This window comes from Dermacentor silvarum, chromosome 11, assembly GCF_013339745.2.
Source record: "Dermacentor silvarum isolate Dsil-2018 chromosome 11, BIME_Dsil_1.4, whole genome shotgun sequence".
Taxonomy (NCBI): Eukaryota; Metazoa; Arthropoda; class Arachnida; order Ixodida; family Ixodidae; genus Dermacentor; species Dermacentor silvarum.
In genome coordinates, this window is record NC_051164.1 from 85,156,958 (window position 1) to 85,166,218 (window position 9,261).

At 47.3% G+C, this 9,261-nt stretch overlaps 1 pseudogene; it reads right to left on the reverse strand.

Annotated features, from left to right (window-relative positions):
• Positions 1–296: 296 nt before the first annotated feature.
• Positions 297–8,921, reverse strand: LOC119432945 (uncharacterized; annotated as a pseudogene).
• Positions 8,922–9,261: the final 340 nt, after the last annotated feature.

A 9,261-nucleotide genomic window follows, 5' to 3' on the forward strand; every position in this document is an offset into this window, starting at 1 on the left:
AGGAACCTTCGCGTAAAAAAAAAAAGAAAAAAAAAGGGAAGAAACACGGAAAAGAAGGGTGAATATGACTAACTTAGCCAGTACAAAAATTTCGCACTCTATTTTCGACTTGCCCGGTTTTTGGCCAATCCCCCGGAGTGGGTACGTGCCAGGATATCCCAAGGATCTACATCTTGGTAGGAATTTCTCGCAGAAACACAGTTTTTTAAAGAAGCTTGGGCACTCTTGAATAGTTAAATAAACGAAAAAAAAAAGTTCACAACGGCGTGACGACTGCCTCCCTTCGCGGCCGCCATCTCTCCCTGTATGTTGCCAGCCTTGGCTTCCGATTCCGCTAACACTCCGCCATTCTGACAGCGAACTGTCCTCAGTTTACACGGTATAGTCCCGAAGATACAAAAGTCTTTTAGACACACGCGTGCGACGTCTCGGCACGCTGTCTTCCTCGTCGGTGCTTGATTGGTCTGACAGTTCTTGGCATCTTCCACCCCATCTCTTCAGTTGGCTGATGTGGGCGGTAGTCTAGTAGACCCTTTTCTTTCCGTTCATCTCGGTCACTCTGTAGGTGTCCGCTGAGAGTATTTCTATCACAGTCAGTGGACCTCTGAACTTCGTCTGTGTTTTTGTTGGGGCGCCGGTGTGCTCTGGAACGCAGCGCATGACCACTACGTCTCCAACACTAAGCTTGTCTGCTGTGAAGTGATGCTTGTCAAAGTACTGCTTCGACTTTTCTTGCTGGCTCACTATGTCCTTTTGAGCCGCCTCTTGAAGTTGCTCCGGACATACCCACTCGTTATTCTCTGTGTTTAGCCATCTGAGGACACCATCCTGCGTCCTTGGTTGATATCCATGTATAAGCCTGAAAGGGCTTCTACATGCTCGGAAAACAGAGCAGGTACCTGTTGAGGCATTGTATGCAGTGTTTAGGTAGCCCTCTACCTCCTTGATGTTCTGATCCCAGTCCTTGTGAGTCGGGTCCTTGATTGTAGCCATAATACACGGTACTAGAGCAGGCCCCGGAAAGTAAAGCTATTTTCGGTTTCAAGGAACGTGCGCGCTCCTAGCGGGTGCCGGACATCCCAAGTTATTTTTTCTTATTTCTCCTTTTGTGAACTTTAAATCGGGCGAAGCGCGGGAAGTGGTCGCCATCGTGCGTCCGCCGAGCTTGCCCCCGCTCACCCTTGCCACTCGCTCAGCGATATCACAAGTCATATCGCGCTTGGTCGTCGGCTTCGGTTGTCGTCCCAAGCGTGAAGATAGGTAAGATAAGACAGAGAAGCTTCATCAGGCGTGCAACGAACAGAAGACGCAGGAAACCAGGTCGACCAAGCATTAGACCAAGATGGCTAAATCGGGGCATCACATGTGTTGCGCGGCTCTGTGGTATTCGAACTACGGGAATTCCAGTTCTGCGAAGTGTTTCAGGTTTCCTAATGACCACGGGTAAGCACAAGTATTTCACTCTGTTTTCCGAGCAGGTATTAATTTTGGATGACTAAACCAGTTTTGTGCAAGCCTGTGTGGACTGACATAAGAGCAGTGTCACTCGACTCATTCGTCATGACGGCAGCCCATCTGTTGTCGGGGAAATACTTGTAATGAATAGCTTGAGTGCGTGTTTCGGGCTATACATTTTGCTCACTCTTTGTCGACATGCACAGCCAAGGTTAAAAAAAGAAAAGATGCTGCCGTTGTGGGTAATAATTTTCGCATTGGTTTGGATCTTCTGGAATCTATTTTCGCTCATTATGTACAAATTTCTGTTCGATGAAAATTGCTTCTGTAGATTGTCACTTTCGCACTGCGTGGAGGTCAGTCTTTTTCCAGTACCGAATGTGTGAATAACAACAAAATCGTTCAACTTTTACTTGTGATGAGTTTTGGCTGGCCGAGAAATCGGCTAGTTTTTGTTGATCCACTTCACAACGCACAAACAAAATTAACGATTGATGGTGCCAGGAAGTTATTTTCTTTATGCTACTCCCCACTATATCTGTGTACTAGTTGAAATGGAGCCCTAAACCGCAAGTTTGAACTTTCAAAGCCACTACTTTCATGAAATGTATTATATTAACCGCGAATATTGGTAATTAACAACGGTTCGCATTATAAATATTATTCATTATAATCGCTAGGCACTGGTGCGCACGAGCAATGTCCGAGTGGTTTAGAAAATGAATAGCAGCTTGCAAGGTAAACCTGGTAGGAAGGAAGCGCTTCCTAATACACGACACGCTTCAGCGGGTTCTGCTCCGCGACTTGGCCAATGTCGCCGCACGGTCAGTGGACCTGGGCCGGTATTTTGTAGCGATGACTTTAAAGTAATAATGCATTTTCGCGCTTATCGCGCTTTGTCAGTGGTCAGAGCGACGGTCCGCTCGCGTTATCAACGTGATCAGCCGGCCGTGAGTGGTGGATGATAAGACTATTCTAAAATAAGTCATAAGACATCGCTACAAAATCGCGGCCCTGCAAGAGAGCACGAACACAGTCCGCTTGCATGCGAAGTGGGAAAGGAGGGCTTCAGCGGCACCCTCCTCCTCCCGGCTGCACGCCCTCTCCCTCTACCTTTTGACCTCATCAGTGACGTCATGGAGGCGCTGTTTTGTTCGTGAATTATTTCCAGTAGGATATCCGGCAGCCGCCAATGGTGGAAGCAGCGCTGCTGCCGCGTATCGGCTGAAGTTCCTATATAAGAAAAGTACCGCCATCCTTAGATCAACGCCGCTTCTCTCTCTCCTGTATCTCCGATTGGACGATGATAGCGCGCGCTTTCACTTCTTTATACTTTGTTTTTTTTTCCGCCTCAGAGCCATGTTGAAAGTCACTCTGCGCAGCCGCACTAGCTGGCGGCGGCGCGCGCCCGGCCAGAAAGCTTCAACGTGGACTTGCAGGGGGCGCAACGATCGACTTGCTTTCGCAAGCAAAAAGTAAAGAGAAAAAAAGCGCTTTAGGAAAGGAGACGGCGGAGCAAAGACTATATGGCGGTACTTTTGCTATATAGGGACTTTAGTATCGGCATGGGACCGAGCGTCCCATGGGAGGTATAGGGAGTTTCCGGCCCCTGATTAGAGTTCGATTCACACGCTCCACCTGACCGTTAGCTCTCGGATGGTGAGCAGAGTTCAGTGTGTGAGCCACACCATTTTCCTGACAGAAGGCTTCGAAGCCGTGGGACGTGAAACAGGAACCACGGTCCGAGATGATGCGCTCCGGTAGTCCGAACTCGTTTATAAAACTCTGCATGCATCGCAGTACATTTCTCGCTGAGGTGTCTCGCACGGGCTAGAGGCGCACAAACTTGGTCAGATTGTCCACCAACACCAAGATTCACTAGTTTTTCTTAGAATTTATCACAAACGGACCAACATGGTCCACGTGTACAACTTGAAATGGTCTCTTCCCAGGTGGTATCGAGTGCAAAAGTCCAGGTATCTTCCCTCCTGGAATCTTTGTGAGCAGACACTCGAAACACCTATGGATGTGCTGGTCCACGTAGCGCTTCATCAGAGGAAACCAATAAAGTTCTGTGATATTCGTCACCGTTCGGTCTGAACTAAAATATCCCTGTAAGTCGTGAAACTTGACACACAGTGTCTTACGCATGCTCTTAGGCATCGCGAAAAGAAGTCGTCCGTCTTCTTCCACGTAAAACAGCCTTCCATCCTTCAGTCGTAGGTTTTTAACCTTGACACTTTCTTCCTTGGTTCTTTCCTTGATTGGCTTCTCGAGAATTCGTGCGAGGTTAGCCAAGTCCGCATGAGATCGCTGGATGATCACAACTTGATCCTCTAAACTCAAGGCGAGCCACACTTCGATCCTTGTCTCGACAACCTCATCAAGCGTGTCCTGCGGCGCTCCTACGGGTTCACGACTCAAATAGTCCACGTGTGCCATTTTCTCACCTGCTCGGTGCTTTACCTCGAAGTAATACTCTTGAAGTAAGTCGAACCACCTTGCTATCTGTGGTTTAAGAGTCTTGTGCGCATTCAGATATACGATTGCTTGGCAATCTGTTACCAGCGTGAACGGAATGCCTAGAAGGAATGGACGAAGTATTTTCATACTTCAGACTATCGCCATCAGCTCCAGTTTTCCGCATGGTAATTCTTATCAGCCTCAGTGGTGCGTTTACTGACGTAAAACACTAAGTGCCAGCGTCCTGATTCATCTTGTTGAAGGATCATTCCCGCAAGTCCATGTTTGCTTGCGTCCGTGTGGAGTTCCGTTGGAGCCGAAGGGCCAAACAACTTCAGAACCCGTGGCTCTGTCAGTTCTTTTCGAAGCAGGTCGAAAGCTTCCTGTTGCTCCACGCCCCATATAAACTTTGTTTCTTTCTTGGTCAGAGAAGTAAGTGGTTCTGCCTTCAGGGCATAGTGGGAAATGAACCGTCTGAAAAATCCTGTCAGGCCCAGAAATCTCTTGACACTGTGAGCATCAGTTGGCGTGCTAGCGTCCAATATAGCTTTTTGCTTCACTTCACCTGGCTGCAGGTAGCCTTTCACAATCTTTAAACCTAAGTAGTCGAGTTCGTCACTTCCAAACACACACTTGGATAGCTTCAGGGTTAGACCAGCAGCTCGAAGAGTATCCAGTACTTGTTTGAGCCGAACCAGCAAGTCTTCCCAGTCCTTGGCTGGAATCAGCAAGTCGTCCATGTAACACAATACTGCAGTGTTACGCAGAGATCCGAGGACTTTGTTCATTAGACGTTGAAATACAGCAAGACCGTTTCTCAACCCGAACACCTTACGTTCAAACTGCCCGTTATCATCAGGCTTGATGAATGCAGTTTTGGCCTTCGATTCCTCTCTCAGTGGAAGCTGAAGTTATCCGTTTGCACAGTCTAACACACAGTACATTCGTGCTCCGGACAGTCGTTGCAGCTGGTCATCAATGTTTGGCAACGGAAAGTGTTCCGGCACTGTCTGGCTATCTAGCCGTCGATAGTCGATGACCTAGACGATTTTCTCCATTTTTCTTTTTCACGAGTAGCACTGGACTAGCGAATGGCGAGGATGTTTCAGTTACAATTCCAGTCGCTTTCCACTCTTTGACAAGTTTTTGGATTGCTTCTCTTTCCTCTGCATTAGTCGTGTACGGTTTGCAGTTGACTGGAGTGCTTCCGGAATGCTCAGTGATAGTTATCTCCAGTTGGTTACAACACCCCAACTCTGACAAATTCGGTGCAAAGCAGTTCCTGTATTCATTCAGTATCTTCAGCAGTGCATCCACTTGTTGTTCACTGATGTCCTTCCCGACATTCAGCATGCTACGATCAATGCGCTTCTGCTGAGGCACAGGCCTCATGGGGGTTAACTCTTCGCTCCCTGAAAGCAGTTCAGCGTGAGCAAATAAACTTCCCTTGATCAACTGTTGGTAATCATCCTTGTCATTCAACATGGGTATCTCAACCCTTCCGTTTTCGATATCAAGTAGCATTCCCTTACCAGTCCCACTAGGTAAGATCAGATTTCCTTCACTCTTACCGGTCCCCACTGTCGCCCAACACACAGTTCTTTTGGGCAGCACAATGGTTTCCTTGACACGAAGTGGTTCCTTGGAAGGCTTCATCTGGGCAAAGTCGAGGTTACAAAATGGAAGATCATATCGGTAGCCAATCCTGAGTTCACCTTCCATGCGTAGGTATGCAATGTGGTCTTCTTCCGTCCAGGTCCTACCAACCAGCATGTCCACAGGCAAGGCACTGTTGTTGACGACATTCACCTTGACCCTGCGGCATACCACGTCATAGATTTCTATGTCCACCTCCGAGGTCCCGATAGACCGCACTGTAGATGTGTGGGTGTTCCCAAACCCATACAAGTATTGGGCCCTGCACACAACTTGTAGGCTGAACTTTTCAGCCGCTTGATGACACAATATACATTCTGAACTTCCCGGGTCAATCATCACCGAGAGCTGGTGAATTCCATTGGTGGTCGCAGTTTTCAGGAACTTTGATGGACCACTGTAACTTGTTGGATTCTCATTCACCACGAAGGTACCAACAGGGTTTGTTTTTGAACAGTCTCTCGCTATGTGCCCATACCTTCCGTAGCTGTAGCATTTTCGCTCTGCTTGATCACGCTTGGGCGGCTCTGGCGTTTTCTTCGGTGGTCCCCCACCACTTGCTTGGTCTGTTACACATGCATTTGTGATCACTTGCTCAGGTGGACGCGCGGCAGTCCAAGATCTTGAGGTCGGAGGCTTGGTACGAGGTGTCGTGGCACATGGATCACAACCTTGTAGCTTGGCCCCTGGTGACTTCTGTATTCTAGCTTCGCTTATTCGCTCCAGTCTTCGCAAATCTGCCAGCAATTCATCCTCGTCCTTGTGTTCCTTCACCGTCATGGAGATGCATGCGTCTCAAAACCGCAGCCCCACCAAAAATTGCTTCTTGGTATCTTGCATACCGAGACCCAATCCCTTGCTTAACAAGGTCTTTTCGAGGAAGTATGCTGTGATGGACTCTCCCTTCAGCTGGACTCGTTTCTGCATTTGCTTCCACTTTTCGGCCGTGCTTGTCTGGCCCACAAATGTCTTTTTTAAGGCAATCTTGAAGTCCTCCCACGTAGGGAGGTCATCGACACGGGCCTGAAGCCAAAATCGAGCAGGTCCCTTCATGTGAAGCCCTAGCGTTTTCTAGTCTGAAGCTGTCCGGCCAGCCGTGCAGGACCGCCAGGGAATCGATACTCTTCAGCCACGCCGCGGCTTCGTGGGATGAGCCCTCGCCGTTAAATCGTGGATAGCTTTATTCAGGTCTGGCATAACGTGGAACGCTTCAGGTTTCCTCTCGAAGAGCTCCAGTAGCCGCCGGTTCTGCTCCAGCAGAGCTTGCATCATTTCGTTCGTGATTTCCGCCGCTGTCTGCCATCTTTGAGGTTGTCTAGGCGTCTCTCTTGGCGTACACACAGTGTTTTTTCGCCTCCAGCTAAGCGTCTAGGCTTACCGACGTCACACAGAGCGTCCGCACACACGCTTCTGAGGCGGCACGAAGACTCACGTCCTCGGTGTCGGTACGTCAGGAAGACAGTACCGTTGCGTCTAGTAGACGTCACTCAGAGCGTCCGTACGCACGTTTTCAAGGGAACACAAAGGGTCCCTTTTACGGTCAGTACCTCACGAAGACGGCACCAACGCAGCGTCCGTTCAAAAGTCAGCGAGCATCACCGTCGGGGCAATCGCACGACATCAGCCAGTGGCGTAGCCAGAAATTTTGTTCGGCGGGGGGAGGGGCTCACGTTGCAGCACGGCCTCCCCCTTATAGAATTTGTCGAGGGATCAAACACATGAATTATAACTGCATTGCCATTGCCAGTGCCATTGTATATTAGAATCTGCAAACGAATTATTGAGCGCTACACACTGTCAAGTAAAACATGTATTTTTTCACAAAGGAATATATTCGTCTGTCCCAAAAATTGTGGCAGTAACTGATACCGATGCTTCCGCGTTTTTTTTTGTCTATTTAATAAGTAAAGAAAATATCACATGAACTTTAGAACTATATCCGTTCGAAACCAGTAAAGCAGTGCATGCAGCTGCATGATATGAAAAACGTAAAGGCCATAATATGAACAAGTTGAGGACAAACATTTTGATGAATCTTTGTCATTCAAGAACCTTGTTTCATTTTTGTACATATCCAATGGCCAGTGAGAAACCTCAATGTCGCTGTCCTTCGTTGCAATAGATTGCGCAGGAGCAGCTGTTACCGGTCGTGTATTGTAATTATACCGATATTATAGTCGCAACAGTGAGTAAATATAAAAGCAAAAGTTCTGCAAAATATACATTAGAAATGCGAAGGCAGAATGGAATATACAAATGCGAAGATACAACTTGATAAAGGGCAAAAAAAAGTGTCGCTGGAAACAAAGTTCACTGCTTGTGTACACAAAACCTTCCAACAAGGTATTTAAATATACGTATAAGTCTCCAATAAATCTACGTATTTAAGCAAACGTCACTCTATGTAATGCGTCAAACAAGACAAATAAACATGTTGCGCAGTCACAGATAATAAACTTTACGCATAGAAAGACAGACGATCCAGGCAAGAACTAAACTATGATCGCAGAAATCCTGATATGTACTTGGGAGATGCGGCAGTCGCGACAACCCCATATGAGTAGAATAGAGGAATAACACAGAAATCAGTGCGAAAACATGTTTTTAACTGCATGCAGAGCGGAAACAAATATTCTGCACCCAAAATTAAAGAAGAGTATTGCTTCGGTTAAAAAAAGAAGTAAAAGCAGGTAGCCAAAAAGGAAAGAAAAGGCCAAATGAAAGCCACAGATGATGCGGCAAGTTGAACTCACCAATATCCGAGTGTGTTTGTTGGGAAACGCCGCGTTGGGCCGGGTGGTTGGGCCGGGCTTTCAATGAGTAAGGTCGGTCAAAATTAGTTATTGATGTCCTCGTAATTTTCGTATTCCCGTGATAATTTTGATCATGATGTTAACTGTTAGAATAAACGGCGAAAATTTCTGCGGTTTTTGTGCAAGGTACCTTGCACAAACAGTAAGCTGTTCGATTCCAGCAATATCCGTCGTTTCGTCAGCAAGTATGAAGAAGCAGCCTGCAGCGTTTACTTTCGCATCTAGGCTTTCTTTGATAATTTCACCACAACTTTCTATAATTTGGTTTTGTACATCTTGGATTAAATACGAGGCATTACTGGGGCAACTTTCCAAATGGTTCTTCAGATATGTATCTCCACAATCAGCTCGCATGCGAAGAGCACTCTGACAATACCAGTATTTTCAACTGGAGCATTGCTTAAATTCCATAGGACCACTGTCCCTATGGTATGGAGAGCCAGACTTTGTCGCCCGCGAAAAATAACTGCCTCAATAATAGGCCGTTAACTTTATTCTGTTTTCTCTTATTTTACTTTGCCTGCCCTGGTCCATCTGACCTATCACATTGGGCACGCTTCCTGAAAATGTTTGGAGAAAATTACCAGCTGCCAGCTGACAGTCACGGTGATATTTAGTATTTTCGTGTGTGTGGAAGATTGCGAGCGCGTGCTTCCATTTCTGGAACTGCTTGGACACGAGGGCTCCAGGGGACGTATTCTGAAACGTTCCACTTCGGCGATATTTCGCTTTTCGCCTTCAGGCGAGCGCTGATTGGCTGGTTGAGAAAAACCGGAAAATAAGTCGCGCCACCTAGTAGTTCCGGTGTACGTCATTTTGACGTCACGGTGTCATTGAAGTGAGTGAGTGAGTGAAAGAACTTTATTGAGACCAG